General features: G+C 42.6%; 1 protein-coding gene across 3 annotated transcripts in view; it reads left to right on the plus strand.

The window, feature by feature from the left end:
- The window catches only part of LOC135252617 (phenylalanine--tRNA ligase, mitochondrial-like), a 109,069-nt gene that overhangs the window by 7,125 nt on the left and 77,460 nt on the right, over positions 1-24,484 (plus strand). The window lies entirely within an intron of this gene.

Below are 24,484 nucleotides of genomic sequence, written 5' to 3' on the forward strand. Positions count from 1 at the left end.
TTGCATGACCTCAACTTAAAGTAGTTTGCTGTCAATATAGCTTTCGAAGCTATTAAATTATCGTTCTATATTACATGTTCACACATAGTCAAATGAATCACATGGCAAAGTTACTTGTTGAGGAGATACTACCATCCAGTACTTTGTCTGGCTTTTCAGACATCAATGCTAACAATACTAGCTGTTTGTGGATTTGCTCAGATGGTAAATTGTCACTAAAAAATTTCTATGAAGGTTTAGGCTACATCTTATCGAGAGCCAAAAATTGACATTGAATTTGTTGGTGAACTACTGTATCACTTTAGCAAATAGAGCTCAGACTAGCAAGATTTTGTCAGGGTTTTTTATTTTTTTAATCTTGTCATTAACCTTACAGAAAAGTGTTTGTTTGTGAGTGTGTGTGTGCACACAAATGTCAGAGAGTGAGTTTCAATGAATTATATCAGCTACAGAGGCTGTGCATGTGGGGAATTCCCTAGTGTCTAATTGTATCCTGCGGAAACAAGCTAATTAGGCCTACTAGCTTTGCTGTAAGGTAGACAGACATCTCAACTGACTTCGATTAGAGATAGCTAGAAGGCAACGCAATAACTGGTGGTGCATGTAGAATTTGTTTTGTGGCTGCAGACACAAATTATGTGGTGATTCTGGAAGTTTGTAACACTCTGGTAAAATAACCTTTATAGATCAAATTGCAGGATTTCATTAATTTGCATTCAAGGCATATACAGTGGGTGCAGGTGGGAAGATATATATATAGGCCTATATTTCAACTGAAGTATCTATTACTCCATATAGCCTACTTGGAAGAGCAGAATATTTATACTATTAATTTAGCCTATACACTGTTGTGAACACAAGAGCTACAAGGGTCAAAGGTTTAATGTTTGCTCTGTTTTTAAATGTAAAACTAAAACTTATGTGCACTAATGTGCATCGCTTGTAGCATCATCATTATGCACAATCAAAGTGACTGTAGTAGGGAGTCAGCTTTCCTGATATAAATCACAATGGTTTGAGGAATGAAAATATATGGTGCTTTGTGCAAATCAATAATGGCCTGCCAGATGGTAAAAAAAAGAGAAATGACAATGTAGAAAAAGTGTGATAGAGTGAATCCAAGCAAAAACTGACAAGACAAAACTACAAGCCTGCTTCACAGCGAGGGAGGTGTCGGCAATACAGGGTTTCTCTTTTGGCAGTTCCCCTTGGCAACAGGCTTCCGTTGGCACATTCCAACACACCGTTTCTTCTGTACGGAGGGACGCCAGCCTACCTAATGGTGAATCCTGAGCCTACAATTCGGCATCTATGCCGTAATACCCTTTTTCTGAAAGGGAGCGCTTCCCATGTTATTGAAAATAGGGATAAAGCAGACTGGGTCATAATCACTTATTGCTGCCAAACTGGAAGAAAGCAGTTCTATGTGAATAAATGGAGCGGCTCTAATCTGGAACGGAACCAGTAAGTGGAAGCGCCACAGTATGTCTTAGCCCTGCTAATAATCCTGCTCCCACATAGCCTTCTATTAATACACAGTAAATTATGAATACTAGCCTAATTCAAAATGAATAAACAAATGATGCTTTATCTTTTGTGTTACTACAACGGTGACTGGCCAGTTTTTCCCAATTCTGTTACTACTTCACATTTATAATCACATGCGGCATGCCCCAATTCACTGGCTTCAAAGCAAATTGAATTCTGGGAGGTGTTTTTGTCGGATATACTTCTTTAGCTTATTTAAATCGGTTTTATCAGTTCACTCGAGGATTTGTTTATTCAGATGCCTTTGAGCATCCTGTACCTTACCTGAATTTTCTAATTCTTAATAGTGACTGCCCTTTAACTGGTTTGCTAGTAATGCAGAGAGTCTACATGGTTGACACCCCATAGTTTTTTGTGTGTTGGTATTAACTGACATCACACAAGTATGTACATGGAAAGGAATATCCTTTCTCACCTAAATTAGAGCGAATTTGAATGTGGTTTTGTTAAAGCGTAGTGGTTGTTTAAATGCTTGGCTCAACATTGGACATAGCAAGCCTGGAATTACTGAGACTATGGAACTGAGACTATGGGACTTTGTGCTTACTTTGAGCAATGATTTTAGGGACATGTCAATACTTAGCCTAAGCAACATCACAAGTAGTCACAAAGAACAGAAATAATATTGTATAAGAGTAAATAGAAATGACGTGCTGACTCTCATCACAAAGTACACAGAACAATACTTTCAAAACTGTGATTTTACCATATATCCCCTGTGAAGTAGGCTACTGTGTTAAATTTGGGCTTTTCTGAACGGCTATCGATTTGCACTTTTGCCTGTTATACTGTGAATCAGTTTAATAAGTAGTGAGATCACTTTTCTCCTCAGGAGGGCATGGCTGATTGCTTTGCTGTCAAATATTTTCAATTAATTTGCTTTAACGAGTGCATTCTACTTTTGGCATTCAGTTCGGGTTAGTGGAAATAGAGTGCACACATTGTGAACCTAGCCATAAAATTAAAGCTAACTTGAATCACTTTAAAAAAAGCTAAGATAATTTCCGACTCTTTCGGCTGAGCTTAATGTTCATACCACCTGTGATCTGTCTCTATTAACAGTTGGCTTTGGGAAAGCAGAAAAGGGCAATCAGGAGCTGAAGGAATCTGCTTTTTTTTCAGCATTACCGCTATTACAAGCCGTGACAGAGTCCAGGCCTTCCTAATTAAGGTATAGATCACAGGCTTCGCACAATTTACCTTGGGGCCAATGCGAATGTTGAAATGCTCATGCAGTAGAAATTGGGCATCGTAAGAACAGAGGGACTTTCAGTTTGATTTTATTGCATGCATGGCAATTGCTGAAGCACTTACTCAGATCTTTCTGAAAAATAAAATAGTACTGATTGAATTTTAAACATATTTCAATAAAGGTTTGATTGGAAATTGTCTATCCTCCTTTTTAGTCTTGAATCAATTTTACTATTATTTTCTTTTTGTGGCAGTGAGGTTTAACTGCTTTGCTAAATTGGTTTCTTTGTTTTAATTAGATTTGGCTTGGTATTTGATGATGTTGCCGTTTTTTAATCTTTTAGTTTAGCCAATACACTTTATGGAGATGCCCCACGGAATAGTGTTGCAATTCCAAGTGTAAATGACCGCTCTATAAAGTCGTTGGGCTGGTAATGTGTAAAAAACCTGAAAAAGTAGAAGACAGACTACTGCAGGCTCAAAGAGAAATCGGCTCAGCTCCAGAGTGGAATTCTTGTAACTAATCTACATTCAGAGGCTACCTTTAGGGACTCCTGAGGCTTGGTTTTACTATTTCAAAATCCCAACAATGTTATGGCTGTGGCCGCAAAAGAACCCGAAACCATGACATTTCTCAAAATTGTCAACAGGCACGAACCAAAGGATCTGGAGAATCTTGAAAGATTTAGTAGGGAGGAATGGTCAAAAATTGCCCCCAATGTGTTCACCAGTCTCATAAAATGTTAGAGAAGATGACTCTGTCCTTGCCGAGGAAGGGTAGAAAAGCACTGAAAACTGGAATGTGAATCGTAACATTTCACAGTATTTTGTGGACTGCCACGTGGATTATGATTATAATTAGGATGACTTAACATTCAAGGTTGCTGATATACAGTGTTGTGCTTGGAGGGAAAAACTCAAGTAGAGCCTGAATGTCACTCAAGTGCATGGGAGCTGTGGAATTTAGACTAAAGCCCAGTTTGGGTTGCTTGACTGCGACTGCGTAGAATGTACATGGAAGGTCTGTATTAAGTAAGCGATTTTCCTTCTTGTAAATCGCTCACTGTGTTGTTGGTACATCAAGGGCAAGTGCTATTTTGATAATTAAATCCCAGAATTCTGCAGGACTCTTTGACATTGCCTGCATTTTGTCGCCCAGACGCTGTACACCTTGCTGGCCTGACAGACCTCACCGGAGTGTCTGTGATTGTACCATGACTGCTAATGAGCGCCGTCCCCTCTCAGCGTCTGGCTTTTTTCACTTCAGCTGCAAGCTTGCGTACGGGTGTGTATAAATATAAAAACAGACATTGCCGGACTGTCTGGGTGAATGCCCCGTCTCTCAGGGCAGTGTTTTGGCGTGACCCCACATCTTCCGTCTAGACTCGCCTGTTTTGTTTTTGCCAAGAGCCACAACCTTTTAAAGGTTTTCAAAGACAAAATGGCGGTTCTGCATGTTATTTCAGCTTTATACCAGAATCAGTCCACAGTACAACTGGATTTTTTTTTTTAGTGCCCAGGGAAAGTTGACATCAGTGGTCAAAGCCATTATTGCATAGCCCAATGCTAATCTGTGGCCAGATTTGTGCTTCATCTTGAATAGCCTACATAAAACCTGTGAATTTACTGTTTCTGTTTGCGAATGCATCAGTGTTGCATTGCGCTCATTTTATTCCAGGATCATTGATGGTAAAACCCAACAGCTGAAGGTCACGAGTCTCAAGATTCACAACTCCCTACGCTCTGTCTTCACATACAGGGGGTGGCATGAACAACAATAAGTCAGGCTGCAGCTTGACATTTTATTGCGCATTAATAACCGTGCCCCCCTTGTACTGAGCATCACTCGTTGAAGGGCTGAACAATACAATCCTGCACATCAGAAACAAATAAGCTCTTTGTCTCAGGTTCCTTTGGCTGGGTCATGATTCTGTAATCTGTATTTAAGTGTAGTTATTATTTAGCAGACCGTAGGCTACAGCAGTGCATAGAAGTACTCATCTGGACCTGAACACATGAAAACTTTGGCTTTGACAAGAACAAATTATATTTAATCAAGCGCAAAGTAAAAAACTCTGAGAACTCATTATACAGGGAATGATTTATTTATTTTGATATTTATTTTTCCTTTGCATTACAGTAGCTGAAATGCAGGAAGTAGAAAGTGAAAATTCATTCATACTTAATACAGATATGGGGCGACATAGCTGGGCTCAGAAGGTAAGAGCGGTTGTCTGGCAGTCGGAGGGTTGCCGGTTCGATCCCCCGCCCTGGGCATGTCGAAGTGTCCCTGAGCAAGACACCTAACCCCTAATTGCTCTGGTGAATGCGAGCCATCAATTGTAAAGCCCTTTGGATAAAAGTGCTATATAAATGCAGTCCACTAGATATAGATATAAAAAACCCAAATGTTTAATTTATTTGTTTGTTGTGAAATACGCAGTACTACAATAAAACATATCGATATGTAGAACTTGTCGCACAGACTTGTTATAGAAATGCTGCAGTTCTTTTCACAATTTCTGGACTTTGAAACAGTGCAGTACTCCATAAATCAATACATTGTTATTTGTAAAATTGTCACTTCACAGTCCATTGCAGAGTGCAGTGCAGATAAACAATTCAAGTCATGGCAAATAACTCATCTTTGACAGACATTCAATCATTTTTTCTGCATGTTTCTAATCTGAAAAATCCTGTTCTGGTCCTGTTCTATTGATGCTAGAGAGGCTAAAGGGTGTTATAATATCCCTAGGACACAAACCCTGGAGAAAAGCCATGTTACTAGTCATTCTACTGTTAGATCTTCCTCACCAAGACTAGAAAAGAACAGGGCCAAGAGCAAAGTCATGTGGACACAAACCCTGGAGAAAAGCCATGTTACTAGCCATCCTACTGTTAGATCTTCCTCACCAAGACTACAAAAGAACAGGGCCAAGAGCAAAGCCATGTGCAACTCAATATTTCACTCGAATGTGAGCAGAGCAAATCTCTTTAATCAGGACCAATTTAAATCTATAAGCTTTTCAGGTCTCGATCCGTCAGCGCATCCCGATGCTGAAAGAATTGATCCAGTTTTGAGTTTCATGATTAATAGTTTTAATTGGTGCACGAAAGTCCACGTGGAACATGAGAGTGGTACGTAGCTGAATTAAGCATTTGCTGGTGTGCAGTCTGCTTCTGTTTGCTTGCTTGCATTGAATACATTGGCATTGATCTCGCTGTGTCATTAACTGAATTTATTTACACTGAAGATCTATATTGTCAGATTTAAATAGCTTATTCTTATTGTGTGGCTATTTAGGTTATGCTGTATAACTTTTTGTCTCTTTGCTGTTACGGAATCCCCTCCAATCAACTCTGATTGGATGAACTTAATCAACATAGCAAAAGCCTCCATAATTGGACAGTAGCAGCAACAGTGGGGCTGTACAGTTCCTCTACCTGCCATTACATTGTTATTACTGATATTGTTCTTGTTATTATTGTTATTGTTAATTAATTTGACATGCCTATGTCCCTCCAAAATTTGGAATGTCAAATGAGCTATTTACAGCCAAATACATGCGGTAAGCACTGCAGCCGATTTGGGTGAGTACAGACATCCACGGCCCTCCTCTGAAACGTGGTTCCCCCAGCCAGTTCAACACAGACCCGCAGCCAACGGAACCCTCCCGTCCCTGGGAGACGCACTCGGCTATTCTGCGGGCCTGCCGGCCACAGTCGGCACCGGCACGTCCGGTTTCGATCGGCGACCCCCGGGCTCATCTATGCGCTAGAACAGGACGAAATTGCCATTAATGAGAAGCTGTGTGTACACACCCGCAAGAATATTGCACCGCGTTAGGGCTTTCAGCGGCAATGCTAAGGACCCCATTAATATGTGTGGAAGCTGCTGATTGCATTGGGTTCCCGGGGACCGAAGACACCGAGCTTGCACAATGAATGGCCTTTCTTCATGACATTAATACTCGGTGACAAAGTGGAAGGGGCTTTTGTAATTTCCCGCAGTTAAAAAATATCTCATCTGTCAAGTCCGACTTAAAGTGGTAGGCTGTCGTATCACCTATTACCAGTGCTCGGCCGCATGAAACATAAATCATAGCGCTAACAGGAGTGTTACATGCTGAAAAAGCAAGACATTCTGCACATGGCTTTTGGATTCAAGAGCAGTTTATTCATGAGATGTGCCTCTGTCTTGCTCTTTCAGTTATCTGTGCCTTCAGATCATTTATAATGGGATTGTAGAAGGTGCTGGCTTTTGCTTAGCACTGCAAGACAAAGCAAGTGGTGCCAGCAGAAGAAAATTGGATGAATGTGTATTCCATTCCAAGCATACAGGTTATAATAATTTGGAAAAATTAAACGGCTGTCCAGAAGTAGAAATTGTAATCGCCTCACGAAGAGAATGAAAAAGGGGCAGATATTAAATATCAGAGTAAATGTAGTGAAACTGAGGTTTGTTCCTTATTACATTGTTAAGGACGATTTGAGTGAATGATGGCTTTTTTCACTAAAGCTCTGCTTTTGTTGGCACAAATTCAGCAATCCTCCTGACTTTGCATATATGCACAAAACGGATATCGAGCACTTGGTGAAGGAAATGCTATAATGAAACGAGGGGAATATATAAACAGCATGTGAAGTAAGTGCTCAGTCTTGATATAAATATAGTGTGTAATTAGGCCTATACAAAATGTAGCCTACCATTATACTTTCACAATTGGTGTAACCTGTTGCAAAAGTTTCAGGCAAGGGCAGTTCATGTGCTTGGCCCTTTAGCAGGGGCACAGTATGTTGGTTTTTTGTGTCCTTCCAGTGGTTTTGGCATCATATTGGATTCTATGGCTTATGTGTTCGTGAAAAATGCACGTACGCAAACTAAGCACTTCATACGTCAAAAATATTTCAATCTTTGAAAAAATGCAATCTGTTTTAGGTGCCATCATAAGATTTGGTATTTGATTGAGGCATCACATAAATTTTATGTCCAAGTTCACTTGGGTGTCCCTTATGTAGTGCAAGGCTAAGCCAATGTGAAAATAAACAAGTATACTGATAACAGCCAGCTTCCCAGAATAACTCATAAGCCAATGGCAAGGCTTGAGATGAAGAGAGGAGCATCGGAGGGGAGTTGCATTGAGAGGTTTGTTTACTGTGCACGCTGAAAGCCATGTACTCTAAAAGCATAGAATCTCTCGAGTCAAGCCAGCTGAACGGTGCTAGGTGTTCCATGTGGACACCCAACACAATGCTGAGTTACTTACCAATCAGAATGGCCTAAAGCTGCCCAGAGGCTGAAGCCTGCACAAGATGGAGAAAAAGTTAACTTGCAATTCTTTGCCGGTTTTCTTTGTCTCACATGCCTAACATACAGTCTAACACACTAAGAACATGATACGGACTTGATCCAATCAACATTCTTATTAAAGCTGACTTATAAATGCAAGTGTATGTTTTATTTTTATTTATTTATTTATTCATAACTTTTTTTAGAAATGCAGTTTAGCTAGTTCAAGACACAAAATTATGTCTGTGAGGGAAAAGTTCTCATACTTTTATTTATATTTGTACGTCTAAGCTAAGGGAAAATATTTTAGTTGTGTGACTTTGTGTGTGTGTTTGGGCATCTGTCAGGCAGCTAAACCTAAACCTGCATGGGCCTCAGACTCTTTGGTGGTAATCAGTCATTTTTGTATTCAGAAAAACTGGCATAGGTCTCATTGCTGTCTTCCAGAAAAAAGGTCCGCATTATTTATCTTCAAACATGACTTATTATTCCATTCATGTTTTTGTCCTTCCAAAATGAACCTTTTGAACGACTCTCTTGAGCTTCAGGAAGTCTCATATCAATCACTCCTTCATCGCTTAGCCTATACTCACATCACAGGGAAATGTGAAAATATAGTTTCACGTTTTCAACACTTTTGTTGAGCCTTTTTCCCTTGTCTCATAGATTCTGTCAAAGAAATTGTTTTGCATTTCATCAGGGCAGGGCAGGGCTAGATTAAAATGACAGAAAAATATTTTCCCCAATGCAGCAAGCATAACTTTAAAGAGACAGAATTGATGACAATTTTGTCTACCTTTATGCAATTTTATTGAAAGCACAGTGAGGGAGACCTGGTTTAGTCACAGATGGGATTATAATGAAGTGCATGAGATATAACACAAAAATCATCCCAGGACTGGTTTTTAGGGCTTAAATGGAAAAGGGTTGCTGTCCCTTAAGGTGCTTTTGTTCCTAGTTTTGTGTGTGTGTGTGTGTGCGTGCGTATTCTTTTATTTTTATGTAAATATACCTTTTTCGAGAAATGTGTCTGTCTGAGATCTTTACTTTTACATTTTACTTTTACAGACATTGGTTTATTTTGAACAAGAGGACAGTAGAGATACAGATTGAGAGGCAGAGCACTAAAACGCACATGCTGTTGGGAGGACGGTTGGTAATGAGGCCTCCCAGGATTAAGGGGGCTGCTCCAAGGGTCTCTCCCATCTGCTCAGGACAGCACTTCCTGGCCCTGCGGAGCCTCCAGCTCCGGGCCCTGCCGTTGAGTGGAGCTCCACGCACCCTGGACCACCTCCAACTGCCCTCTGCTACCACTGTGAAACTAATCCTGCCTCCACACCTCTCCCCTTTCATTCACAACTACTACCACACACACCCTTTTGCACGCACACACAGAGTAAGCACGCTCCAAAAAAAACAAAAACACAGTTGGCAACACTCAAGAAGGTTCAGCCTTGACCAAAGGCGTCAGACCTTGTTGAATTTGTAGCTCATGGCAACTCCGTTTGTCAGTCGTTGGTGGCTTTTCCATGGACAATCATGATAATCTGAGGCACCTGGCATCCAACATACCCAACAGATTATTTGCAGTAAACCTATTGGTTATGATTTCAATTATGTAGCAATTTTCAATTCCGACCCAGCCAGGATTAAATTGTATCACGTCGCACAGAACGTGTTTGTCCAAAACTCAAGTATTGGGCTGGTCTTTCAGTTGACCTGATGCTCTCTGTTGTGTCCCATCTATCCCTCATTGATAGCTCATTGAGTAGTTGTCGGATAACCGAGCAACACTCCACCTTTCATCTGTAGTGCTTTTAATGCGATCCTGGCACATTTGGATTTGTGGCGATGGTGTTGCATTTTTCAAGCATCAGCACCATTTAGAGTTAACTCCTGCAAATATCCCCTGGAAAAAAAGAGGAGGTCCCACTCACTTAATCCGGAATAATTTCCAAATTGTCAGGGCTATTGTGTCATTTTTCTTTCCCCCCTATACTTGTTCATGTTTTTCTGTTGATAGGCGTTATTTTCTGCTGTCCTGCGTGAATCCAGACCCCCCTCCCTCCCCCTGTCTCTCAGAAATGGGACAGCTTGTCACAAGGCCCGTTTAGGAGATGTGTCATTATTTTGACCGACCAGGGTGGCAGCGGGGTGATGTGTTGAGGGAAGGAAACCTCAGTCGCACTGCACCTCACAGTTCTTAAAGGCCGCACTGCGGCCACTGACAGTCTTTTGAAGCTGTAGGCCAAATAGTATATGTTATACTCTTATGTATGGTCCTATAGTTCTTCTTGGAGTCAAATAGTGTTAATTATTTAATATGAAATGCCTTTTTAATAAGTGAAGACACAGTGTTGGCACGGACAACAAAATACACTGGAGTAAGGCTTTAAGAGTCATCAAAGTAGCAAATCAATTACCAGTAAAGACATCCAGGTACATAGATAAGATTTGCTACTGTAGCTTCCCATGCTTCTTCTGAAAAGGTGTGTATTGCTTTTGTCATGTTTAAGTGTGTGAGGTCTAACATCTCAGTCCATCAGCTTAAGAAACCAAGGCGAATAGCAATCGTGTGTTTGAACTGTGAACTGTAATCGAAGGAAAGAGGAGATACACATTTGAATTTTCAGCTGTGCTCATGCAGCAGAGGGCTGACCCAGCCCTGGATCAAACCCCCCCCTTATGGCGTCTCTAGAGATTGTCAGGGGGCCCTGGGGCTGAGTCAGGCCTCAAGGGAACGCAGCTCATGTCGGAGGAAGCTTTGACCGCCGGGCCAGCTGACCCGTCATACTTTAATCGCGGCATTGAAGCGAGGGATTTGACCTCTTTCACAGTGCCACAGAGTTGTGAGTCATGCTGAATACATTCAGGCGATCGGAAGAAGCTGCTGAATTTGACCATTGAAAGACTCCAGAAGTGTTTTAGGCCATCGTTGTCTATAAAGACCCTATCGATGTATATCTTTCCGAAAAAGGATGTTGTGCACGCTATGCATTCAAACATTCATTGTCATAGTATGTAGTAATTAAATGAAGAAGCTGTAATTTGTTACCATTGATAAGACCTACAGGAAACATGTTCTTGGCATTGTGTCACTTAAAGGGCCTACGAGATATCTTTCCACAAGTGATGTGTGCACGTATTTTACGACTCTGTAAATGTATTTAAATGGTAAACTCTTACGTTCCATCATACTAAATAACCATGGTTAAAACCCATGTTCTTGGGAAGTGACATTGTAATGTGACAGGTAGCTCTGCATGCCATGCTTTGAACTGAATATAAATCCATGATTTACTGAGTGTTTGATCACTGATTACTGAGTGTCAGTGTTTCATTTGTTTCAGACATAATTATAATTATATTTGAAGTTTAAACAAACAAGCCATAGTGAAAAGTAAGATGATTAGCCTGGTCATTTAAACAAGACTTGGTATTGGAAAATGAGCGGTGATGTTGGGAGAACTCTGTTTTATCAGGCTTCAGTAATGTTTTTAAATGTTCCAACATACCGAAATGAAAAGCCTCTGTGCCTTAAATTTCATCAATGGACTGAGTCAGAATTGTGTTATGAATTGTATTAGTATGGTTCGCTCAAGTCTGCTATGCTGAGGGCGGGGCAAGAGCTTCCCATTGTGTCCTCTTTGTGATCTTATGCAGCTACAGGTTTTTGATGAAGAAAACAGTTTTTATAGTTGTAACACTGGTCATTGTTATCAGATAGATAGATAGATAGATATGACAGTATGATGGACGGCAACACTACTGATGGTAACTTTCCAAGCTTTCCAAGCAAACTTTCAAATTGCACGCTTGTCATCCAGCTTAAAGAAGCTTCAAAACTGTGTTTTTAATCTGATTTAGTAAACAACATATACAAATTATGAAAGACGAGACTTTATTTTATTAGAATCTGTTGAAAGCCCAAAATGGTTTTGGCAGAAAACCTTGGGGCAGAACAGTTATTGACAAAACAGTATCCTGCCAGTAGGAAAACAAGGAAGCACGGAACTCTGATTGGCTGTTGGCGGGTGGTGCCCGCAAGAAATTTAGCCGCCGGCAACTTCCCTCTGGCAACATCAGCCCAGTTGCTTGGATCTCTCAGCTTCATTGAAAAGAAATGGACTTGCAGCCCCTGATCAATGAGTTGCTCAATGTGTGAACAGGGGGTTAGGCCACACAAAAAAATGGCTGTCATCAAGTTTGAATTGAATGTTAAGGCTTTGCCACCTTTTTCTTTGGTTGAATTACCCCTGACCATGTAGTCATTAAACCCAGTAAGAGAAAACCGAAGAAGCACTTTGGCAGTCTAGACTCTAGCTCATATAAGAGGTGCGTTGGCCTCATCCCATAAAAACCAAGTAACTGAAATAGAATATTTTTCCGTGCAAGTTATCTGCAAGAACTTATTGGAAAGCTCATTAAGTAAAATGTATTTGGGCACAATAAGGTGAGATGTGCACAGAGAAGACGTCAGGTTCAAACCCCAGAGGAAGTTTGTTAGGTTCGTCTGCTAAAAACCAAGCTGCTGAGTTGGGCGAAATTGTAAATGAATTTGGGAAAACGTGTGAATGGAGCCAACAAATTTATCACAAAACCCAAGGATTTTAATAAGGGTGTGACTGAACAGCTATTAAATACAGAAATAATAGGACACTTGCATTACAATGGCAGCCAATGGCAATCTAACTTTAAAACTGAAGATATTCGGGAGGGAATAAAATTCAACTTTAATCTGGCAAAGAAAAACCGCAAAGGAAGTAAACTGTTTAGCTGTGACACCTCTTTGTCCAGTGCGGCCAAAATGTGCTGGTGTTATTTATTTATCATTTCAAAAGAAGATTAATTACCTTCAGGGGAGGCTTTGGGGCTTTGATTCTTGTGTTTGAGCACAATTTTGCGGAGAGGAGCTTGGCCAGCGACTTTGTAATGGATTTGTGTGCTCAGGTGGAGTTAGAACTCAGAGGGCTGCAATCGGCGGCCAGGGAGGGGGGATTCATGGGAAGTGTGCCATCTTACCACCTGGTGTCCCAGTAACTGGCTGCCCACTTCAGTTTGCGGATCCTGGCGAATGAAGAGCAGCTAATTCAGATAATCCAGTGGCCACCTGCTCACTGCACACCCGGAAGACAGTGGTGCTACTGATCTTAGTACCCTTAGGCATACATTTAGCCTATGTAATGTTTGAAGCCTGATAATTGATTAGTTATTTCAACATGGTACTTTCATGGTAACTTGGTAAATTCAGAGTGTTAATTATTGCTAAACACTGATAGCAATGAATAGGCTACCCCAAACCATGGGGAACAACTGATTTGAACAACTTAATTTACTGGTGATACAATGTAAAATACCTGACCACTTGTTTCTTCTTGTAAATGAAACTTGAAGCTGAAGCCGTAAATGGACCCATGTCACGGCAGCAGTGTCAACCATGACACTATTACCATTGCATGAATTTTATGTGAGCGTGTTGAGTGATTTATTTTGCTTGCCAAGAGGGTTTTATAATGTACATGTATAGGTAGTGAACATAAAAGTGGAGATGCAACAGGTTCCAACAAAGAAGGTGGTTCTGAAAGCATGTGCAATGCATTTCCTGACTTGCTTTGGGTGGCATTATTGGGTTGTGTAAGGGTATAGCGTTGCCCTTGCAGGTCAAGGTTGATGTCATTTGGTCCTGAGTGACTATTTTCATTCAGTCTCAGAACACACCCACACGCGCTAGCACCCGCATGGTGAAATGTGTTCTGGTGCTGCTATTTTGGCACCCCGGTCTGGACCTTATCACTGCCATTACTCTTCCTAAAGTCTGCCCATGGTGGAGGTATATGACATCCAAATAGCTTTTTTACCAAAGAGAGAATCACTTTGCTGCAGAGTGCATTTAATTCTTGGCTGCTGTCATTCCAGTTTTAAATAGACATGTTTAGCAAGAAGGTTGTATAATGCGATATTTGCTCTAAATGAGTTTGACAAATGCTTCAGGATTCAATTTGAGATAATTCCATCCATGGCTTAGCAGCTGTTGTCTCTCAGGTGTCCCAGAAGCAGCAGTAATCCTCTCTTGGCTCTGTCTCAGAGCTATTTCCAAAAACAAAAAAAAAGGTTGAGTATTGAATTGTCCTTCCTTTCATTGTGTTTGTTGTCTGGAACCCCACCTGGAATGAAGTGCGCGGCCTCTGCTAACACTCTGCAACAGCCTAGGGAAATCAATCTTTTCTCTCCACAGCCACACGGCTGAACTTTGAGAGCAATGTTTCTACACCCTGAACCAGTACTCCGCACACAGTCCGGAGAGCTTTTCAACAATAGGGCAAAGACAGGCGAAAAAAAAAACACGAAAAGTTCTCCCGTAATTGAAAAGTTAGTCACCGTAAGAAAGGCCCAGCTGTTTCGACAGTGTAAACTACAGGCCGGGTGTGGCCGTTGTGTTATTTTCACTGTGTCAGGTAGGACGGGATCTGGCTTGGGTGGCTCAGAAGAAGTTACAAAGGGGACATGTTTGCTGTCCCGGTGAGGGTTGGGGAGCAAAGAGGAGGGAGACATGTAGGTGGACCGGATGTAACAGTAAAAGATTTCTTAGTGGTCCAGCGAAATTTGCCTTGCTTTGGAGCTACTTACTTATCTCTCCCACTGCTCCACACTTCCCAATATAGACTATGACTGTTGTGCACTGTATATTAAAAGCACCAGTGTATTTTACCAGTAGCAAAGTGGGTATGATGACTCAGCCAACACGAAGCAGTTTGATTTAAGCGGCATTAGTTTGACCACGCACCAGACATATCTCTGAAACGTGAAATTAATGGAAGGAAGGAGGCTGTTGTGGGCGGGTAGTTCGAGTTGTAGCACTGCCGCGCGCATCACCGCCTGCTTACCAGCGGACAGGAACGGGGGCACCTGTCTTTTGGCGAATGCGGGGGCCGCCCTGGCAAGGTGCCCAGCCTGACCTTTCCTGTGGCAGCAGCCAGTTAGCCTGCCCACGATGCGCTGTGAGAGGGCGGTGGGCAGAGGTGCCCGGGGCACCTATTATGTTCCCAGTCAGCCGCTTAACCCGCCACTTAATATCCCATCTGAGCTGGCAGATCTGCTTTCAGACTGCTGTCAGTGAGACTGCATTGTCCCTGGATAGTTTAGGCAGTACATTTAACAGGAAAGTTGGTTTTAGTTAATACATTGGATATGCAAAAATAAAATTATGTGTGTGTGTGTGTGTGTTAGGGTATGTGTAGCTGCAGGCAGGAAAGTTATTTTGTTCCTCGGCATAACAAAGATATTCTGTGTGTATACACAGGGGATGGTCCATCTGAAGTATCAGTGTTTACCGAAAGGCTTCTCCTACTGCGACAGCCCTCTGTTGGCATTGCAATCCTGGCAACACATCAGTGAGAAATGAGGTGTTTGGGGGGGGGGTACTTCTGCCAGAGAGATTGTTAGATTTTTGCAAAGACAAGCTGGTGAAAATGTTCCAGATGCAAAACCTCCACACATTATCATTGTCTTTCTGAATGGAGACTTGAGAAATATTTTCAGCAGCAGGAAGTTCTCAAAAAGACAAGGATAAAAACACTGGATGTTTTTTGTATCTATACTGTATTGATTCTCTGTAGCTTCTGCGACCTTTGTCAGTGTTTGCTGTGGGAAATGGTGTCTGATGGACTAGGAGGTAAAAAAGAATGAGCTGTCTGGATGATGTAGATATCAGTGATGAGAACAGGTGTTGGGAACTGTGCTGTATTTTCTTATTTGTCTATGGCCTCCTATTGGATGAAAATCGGAGTACTCGCATGCAATAACGGTTCTCTCAGGCCAAACCACAAACTTGCTCAAAAGGACCAGGATGTCAGTTCTGAGGAGTAAATGTCAAAACTAATGAGCCCAATGTAGGTTTTGTTTTAATATTTTGCTATGCATGCTTCTGAAAACTTAATTTTTCAAAACAGACAAATTGGTACTGTATATTTAATGGGTGCTTAAAATAGCATAAATAAAATAGCATAAAATAGGCCTTAAGTTCAATATCTTATACCTTATTAGTAAAGTGTGAATTTTCAGTCTCACTCTCTTCAGTAATTCCCACAAAACAGATGGTGACCAATTAATTTGAATTAGGCTATGTATAGCAAGAAAGAGTGAAATGTCAAATACATTGTTGAAGCAAGAGGCTCCCGAGCGGCTTAAGTCTGCAAAAAACAACAAAAAAACACTATGATGAACTATAATAAAAACACCTCATGATCTGGAATTAGATCAGAATCAGTATGTGCTGCAAGGTAGCTGGTGCTTAGCCAGGGATTTGCCCAGGAAGGACTTTCCTGGGTTTGCTCTGTGGGAGAGCCCTTGTCTGTATTCATGTAGCAGTGGCTCCTTTGGTTGACTGGGCAGCTGCAATCTGTCCTTTCCAGCAGCACATGAAGTTCCCTCTCTGATCCAATGGCTATGCAGCTTAGCCAGGCGACGAAGCTAGGCTATACGAAGTGTGTGGCTGACAGAAGTGTCTGGCTCTCGCTCGCCTGTGACAAAAATGTGATAAAAAATAATTAAGAAGCAAAGCAAGGCGCTTTTTTTAATTTAAGTTCAAAAAGTTTGGAACGTGCAAATAGCAGCAATGCCCCGATGCACAATTATTCAAATTTAATTCAAAGACAAAACGATGTGTTGCCGTGTACGTGCCTGCAAAAACTTGTGAGAAAGTCGCCTGACGGATGCTTTGGCTTTTGGTGTTTTGCTGTTTGGCTTTTTTGGGGAACTGTTGCGAGGGCCACTGGTATTTTTATCCGGGTGTAATTGCGAACGGAGTGCATTCTGCCATGTGTGATGTATTGCCAGCTTCACACTCCGTAATCAGTCTCATCTCTGTCCTACACTCGGATGGCTGATGTCACACTTAGCCTCGTGCGCAAACCGCTTCTGACAGGCGTGCAAGTGCAACAAACGGTTTCAGTTCTTTTTCGCTGGGGACCCGGTACTGCCTCCGATGTTTCAACAGTGTTTCTCTCCATATCGATTTGTTTCTTTGCACTTCTAAAACTCTGTCCAGTCATTCATCTAATACTTCTGAATTTGCAGGTCTCCAGTGGCGACTTGAGAATGCTTTGATAGCGGCTGGATAACTGTCATTTCATCCAACGTAGCTTAAAGTTTTTAAAAAAAAGAAAAGGCATCTGCTCTGTGAAATTTTAAGATGTGAGTTTTGTGTAATTCAAAGATTCGGAAGTACGGTTCTGTCGGTTTGTATCTGGGTGGCACATTTTGTGGAATTTGACAGTTGATGACAGTTGAAAAGGGTGCCTTTAATTTGGTGTGTATGGTCTAATATGCATAACTGTTGAAAGCTCATATTTGCATCATATTTGCAACAACCATTGCACTGATGAGCAATGGTTGTTGGCCTAGTACATCAAGTATGGGGGGAAAAAACAAAGAAGACGGCATCAATCCTTAAACAATGTTATCCGCTGGGCTCCGTATTTAAGCTGGGGCTGTTTGTTGTTGGGAGTTTCCAGTGCCCAGTTTGTTACTGGGCTGTGCCAATCCTGCCAGCCCGGCTGGTGTGCTGTTGGTGTTGGGAGCGGTGTTGGCAAGCCCCGGGTCTCCGGTCGGAGTTTAGCGCTGTTCCCCTTGTTATGCATATCGGAGAAGCCAGGATGAAAAGCTGAGCGGAGCGTTGGGTGAAAAAGTGTGAGCGGGCGCCAGGCTCCCCAGGAAAATGCTCACATGATGCCCGGCCGGTGCCAGATTGGCCCTGGAAATAGCACAGATGACGGCGAGGAGGGGAACGAGGACCGTACCATGACAACACTGCCCTTTCCCTTCAAAGCGTTAATCATGGCGGCTCTTGTATCAGCGTAACCGCGTTTTCGCAGGTCGATGTGTAATGGCGCCTCAACTGCCACCGCCTCAGAACTTTGACTCGCCCCTTCATCATGTTATCGCTCATACCTTTTACGCGGATATTCAAATCTCTCTGTTCCTCCTCTCTAATAAGGGACTGATTGAATCCTGACACACCAGCTTAGTGTAATCTCTGGCCAATCAGTGACATTACTAGGCTTTGGACTATCAGCCAGAAGAGGAAGCCAGGAGTAATATGGACCTTGAGAGCTGGATTTGAGTATGCCTGACCTATAACATGGTTGTTGGTCCTTCCCCAGGTACTGCCTCCACCTCCTTTCCTCTCTAGTCCTCCCCTTCCCCATTGTAAGTCGCTCTGGATAAGAGCATCTGCCAAATGCCAGTAATTTAATGTGTTGTTTTTCTTACAAAGTAGTACCCAGTCATCGCATTCCTAAGTGATTGTTTTTTTGTTTTTTTATTCATTTGGTCTCAAAAATTGGTTTTGAAGATCTAAAGTTTAAAGCTGAAATCATTATGAACAGGCAGAAAGCAATTTACTGTCAATTTTCTGATACCATTTCACTGTCAATCACTGTACTACGAGTGGAGTATAGGGGCCTTTTAAGAGTTGAGAATACTGCATCCAGGATTAAATATTATAGTGTGTAACTCTTCTCTCTGTCATCTCCTCCAGCTCTCTCCATCCCCTCTTCATTCCTGCTTCCCCTCTGTCTTTCGCTCCCCCCCTCCCCTCGGTGCTGCCTCCATCTCGCCCTCCTTCTGTTCGGTTCCTCCCCTCCTCCCTCTGGTGCATGCCAGCCATTGTGAGGGAGATTTACTGCCCCAATCTCACTCTGCTGTCACAGAGATGATCAGTGCGTAAAACCGGGGCCTCGCCCGCAGGACAGCGGAGAGGAGCGATGGCCGTGTCTGCTCCCCGGGACGCTTTTAGCCCGTCATCCCGTCAGCTCCATTATCGTCATCCTCAGAGCGGCCATGATGATGATGATGATGATGATGATTATCATCACCGCGGTCTAATCTCCGAGTCTTAGTTTGAGCGGAGACGGCGGGGGGAGGCGGACCGCGCGCTCGCCCGGGCGTTGTTTCGATGGCCGATCACCAGGAGGCCCGAGCGAATGAGCCTCACGCCGCGATTAGACGGCGAGCGCGGCGTTCCGCGCCGTCAGCGGAAGCATCAATAAAGCGCGTGGAGCCGCGCTCGGAGTCCGATGGAATGAGCCTCAGAGGGCTGTCTTTATCCCTGTAGTCTCCCCTTACAGCCTTTACAGTGAAAGCTTTCGTCTTTGGCCTGATCCCTGCAAACCGTCCATTTCTCCCACACTTCCACTGCTGTCTAAAGAGGGGCTTTCTAACCTTGTTCTAACCTCGGCCTCTAGAGATAATAACACTATTGTCATTCTAATGAGGAAGCAGGGAGGTTATTTTATTTTTGGCAATGCAAAATTGGAAATAATTTATCACGCTTAAATCTGGAGCACCTGTAGATGTCAGACCGATTTAGGTTAAGGTCTGAAGGTTGATTTCAATGAGGCTGTATAGCACATGTACGTCTTTTATGTTCCTAATATGTTTCCTAAGCAAATGACTTCTTGGGGCCGGGCAGCTCCAGTTAAGACATTGGTCACAATGCGGCTGTGTCCAGAACCCTGATATCAAACCCTGATCCTTGCAGTGCTAATGACAGCAGGAAGCCTTGCAGGCCGACGTGTAATTGTCCATAGCGGCACCTGGGGTAAAAGGGTTTCGGTCAGTGGGATAGCCCTCGCCCCATTGTGCAAGAGCCCCTCCTCTAATTGAACTGGGGCCTGCTGTCTACCTGTTCACGAAGCACGCACCTTCGATGCGATGACATGGACAGCCGGGCGGAGCGGGGAAAATAGCGGCGTCTGCTAGAGCAAGGAGAGCGTCTGCTTTTCTTGACAGAGAGTCTTATTGAATCGATGTAGGCAAGCGAATGCAGTTTGACTTTCCGAATTTGGAGGAGAGAAAAAGAAAAGGTTAGAAAAGCTGATCACTGAGCTTATTTCACCAGACTAATCTAAAGTCCAAGTGCAAAAAAAAAAATACATTAAAGTGCTGGCACAGAGTGGAGGTAGACCATTAGCAATGGGGATTATTGCTTTCCAAGAGCAAATAATCCATCTGTCTGTTTTCTAAACTGCCTATTCCTGGTCTGGGTTTTAGGGGGGGCTGGAGCCTATCCCAGCATGCAATGGGCAAGAGGCAGGACTAAACCCCAGACAGGCCACAAATTCACCTCTGGGCCCACACCCCATGCAGACGCAGATAAAATGTGCAAACTCCCCAAAGAATGGCCCTAGGCCTTTATTTTGCAATTAGAATACATGTATGTACTGTAATAGTATTTGCACCCCGGTACAGAAGGTATACTGTACTGCAGCACTGTACAGTGGATCAGCATCGACAGCTGGACTAGTTCTCCTTCTGGGGCTACAGCTTGCCCTTCCTGCAGTTCTCTAGGGGTCATTCTGTCCCCAGCAGTGAAAGCACAGGTGTCCTCCTGGGCTGATATTTACGGTCATCGGGGGGCAAATGCATTGATGTGAAGAAGGACGGGGAAAAGAGAGCTCTGCTCTCCACAGCTGCGGGGCTGCCAGGGGTGACGCTCTCCGATAAAAATAGAAGCCCCCACGCTGGGCCAGGGAAGGCAGGTGTGTGCCCTTTGACCCCTGCAGAGGCATATCCACAGGCCACGGAGTGAGAAGATTCCTCTGTCCATGCCCGGTTTAATCAACCGTGGAGGACAGTCGCAGCGTGCCCCAGTTCGATTCCGATAAGATTTCATATTTTAAACGCAGGATAAATTACCTGTGCGCGTTCATAAATCTCTGAAGTCCACCAACCTCATGTTATTTATTTGCTTGTGAAAAACAAAAGATTTGATTAATGTGATTGTGCTTGGCGTATTGCTGTATTGCTGGTGTGTGTGTGTGTGTGTGTGTGTGTGTGTGTGTGTGTGCGCACGCGTGTGTATGTGTGCGCATGTGTGTGCATGTGTGTGTGCGCCTGGGTCTAGGCGTGTGTGTTTATGTGTACGTGTGTGTGTGTGAGTGTGTGTGTACATGTGTGGGTGTGTGTGTGTGTACAAGTGTGTGTGCATTTGTGTGCGTGTGTGTGTGTGTGTGTGCGCGTTTTTGTTTGTGTGTGCATGTGCGTATGTGTGTTTACCTGTTTGCCTGTATGTTTGGGTGGGTATGTGCGTGCTTATCTGTATGCTGGTGTCAGATACTAAGCCAGGCTGAGCCTCCTCTCCATTGTGAGGAGCTGGGCTCAGCTCTAACAGGTGTGGACACTCTGATCCCCTGTATTGATTGTGTCTCAACCTGGCTCTCGCTCAAGGGCTGGAGATGAACTGCTGACTGAGAGCAATCAGACTCTGTCACCTCAATCCAATTACTGCTCCTACCCATGAGACAGACACACACACGCGCACGCACGCACACACACACACACATACACACACACTCACGCACACACGCACACGCACGCACGCACACACACACACACATTTGCACATATACATCCATATTCACACAATGTACTGTGGCCCTCTTGGGTAAAGCCAACCAAACTGCCTAAACCAGTGGTAATGAACCGTGTTCCTGGAGGTCTACCGTCCTGTAGGTTTTCATTCCAACCCTAACAAAGCACCCCTCCTTCAACAGCTAGAGATCTTGTTGAGCTGCTAATTAGTAGAGTCAGGTATGCCAAATTAGGCTTGAAATGAAAACCTGCAGGACAGTAGATCACCAGTAGCAGGGTTCATTACCACTGGCCAAAACCAATTATACTGTAATATATGTGATATCAGCTGTCTTATCTTGTTTTTAACAAAACTGATCACTTGTCTTACCACTCTGGTGCATGGTTTTATAAATAAAACAATAAAAATATATTTAAGAACACATGTCCATCCCAAAATGGTATGATATATTTCCAAATAGGCATGACATGGGCTTTTACTGAGCTATTGCTCTGGCTTGTAGCTATGCTGTTGCTTTTGAATGGCTGTGTTGGTACACTTGGTGCTGTGACTGTGGTACTGTTGTGCTGGACTGCGCTCCATTGAGCCTGGCTGTACATTAAATGAAGACAATAATATTGAAAGGAAATGTGCAACAAGGAACTAATTTAAATCTTGGTTTTAAACACATCCTCTATTTTACATCTGAGCTAAGAAAAACGTGCATGTTTATAGTAATAATAATAATAGTAATAATAATAAAACAACAACAATTACAGTAGTTATTATTATTATTGTTATTATTATTATTGTTATTATTATTATTATGTCTAACAGGGCAACAATTGCCAAATTGTGAAAAACGAAAGTGAAGCTCACTCTCTTGACTGCATATAGGAGCTTGAAAGACCTGCCCATGTGAAATAATATGCATGATATGCATGAAGACATGCATCATGTCTCCCTTCCTCCTCACAATCTCTTAGTCTGTCTCACTCGTTCACTCTGACACCCCGCACTGGCACACTAGATTTGTGCTGCTCTCCTGCAGATTGTGATTGGTGGATGTGGGACGGATGACTTGATTTAGGGGCAGAGACAAGGAGGCTCATTCTTCCTCTGTTATGGAATGGAAGCAGGAGCTGTTGAGGGTGGATCTTCTCTGACTAAAAAACCCTTTTCTTTGAATACTTAATTTCATGCACACACGCAGATACTGTTTAAAAAAGAAATTACTCAAGCGTGTCAAATGAATTGGAATTGACAATGCATCACAACTAACATAATGTTAACATTAAAGGTATGAAAGTATGATGATGTATCAGGCCACCCAATATGATTGAAATATGTGTCTGCATACACACACATGCTTGCAAATATACCTTATTTAGTTCCATGTCGGACATACACTGGTTAAGCTTGAGGTTCACCAAACTGATATCTAATATGCAATATCTGCGCCCCTTTGAATCTTGCTCAGGTACTCCAGCCAATGCTTTTTTCTCAGGCATTATTGCAAGAGAAAGACAAATATTTGACAGAATTCAATAGAGAGCTGCTGTTAGCCATGGATAAATATGACTCTGTCCTACCATGTTCAACCCAGCTGTTCTTCCGCATGGCTTCAGCAGCTCAAACATACCAATTTTGGCCTTTTTCAGCAAATAATTAAATTACTGTTTTGACATATACCTCATTTCTGTCATTTGCAGTCTATTATATATCTGTGTGAAATGAATGTCTTTATAAAATAATTGTCTTTTCAGTCATTTTCATTGCGTATGTAGTGGCAAACCCAGATCTGGTGCAAATAATGAACACCTATCTGATCTTCCTTCATATTGCTGTAAAGTCTTATGTGCCTTGCATAATTACTCTGTAATGCTTGACAGTAACATAGATTAGGCTTTTTGTCCTTCAGCTTCTCTGTATTCTGTGTAAGTGGTGACAGTGAAGCGTAAAGCCCGCAGTGACACTTTAAAGAATAATCAGGAATTAAAGCAGAGATTAGACTGTCTTCCTCCCTCATGATATAATGAAAAGGAGAATGATTTTGTTGTGGCCTTTGAATGTAGAGCAGCCAGGGGGACTTTTCTGTCATCTGACATCATGTTTTGTTACTTTTCTGGCATTAAAAACACTAATGCCCAAAGGAATCGACTCTCCATGTTGCTTGAGGACCACTGTGTATTTCTCTACAAGTGAGATTCCAGGTGTAGATGAAGTGGTATTCCCCGCTGGGGAAGGATGGAGAAAGCACCAGCATTCATCTCCCGAGACAGTTCTGCTGTGCCGGGCGCTCGCGCGTCCTCTCTTCTCGGCCATCTTTGCGCGTGTGATGTATGATGTAGAGCAGAGCGCCGTGAAGCGTGGGAGTGGTCACGGCTCTGGTTTTCCAGCCATCTTGAGAGCTGCTCCTGGCCCAGGACCATGGGTCTTCCCTTCAGTCCATTGCTGGGTTTTGGATTGTGATTATCAGACGGTGACTGAGTAAGAGAAATAGAATTTTAAGTTCTAGGAGTACGTCTGTGTGATTTACTTCCATTTATGATGGGAGCCACGAGAATGATTTAATATGCTTGTCACCCCCTTTTGCATTTTCTGCCTGGTTTGTTTATTTTACATTATGTTCTCTCAGTGACTTTCATCTAAATCTCTAATATGGTGTCCTCAAAGGGGTGTTATCACTGTTTGTGTTGACAGGCAGTTTGCTTGTTTAATTTGCAAGTTTACATTCAGACAAACCAAAATCATTTAATCTTTTTTAAATTAAAAGATTACGAAAGAGTGCTGATTTGCTGCTTACTGCCTGATTGCCCAACTGATATAAACTTTTCTTTCTTGAAAGACAGTTCATATTTAGCTTAAGATGTCTTTGTAGAAATATGTTTTTTTTAAACTGTCTTCTCAATTTATACCAAGGACTGAGTTTAGGTCTAAGGTTTGGCAAAAATACTTACAGTAAAAGTCATTCAAAAATTTTGAGCTAATGCAAAGAATATCTATCATGTGACAAAGCAATTATGTGGCTTGGACAGTGCTATGGCGTTCCCAAACTGGAAAGCCTGAAAGAAATATCCATGGCATTCACAATTGTTATTTTC

The sequence above is a fragment of the Anguilla rostrata genome, chromosome 4, assembly GCF_018555375.3.
Source record: "Anguilla rostrata isolate EN2019 chromosome 4, ASM1855537v3, whole genome shotgun sequence".
In the NCBI taxonomy this organism is placed as follows: Eukaryota; Metazoa; Chordata; class Actinopteri; order Anguilliformes; family Anguillidae; genus Anguilla; species Anguilla rostrata.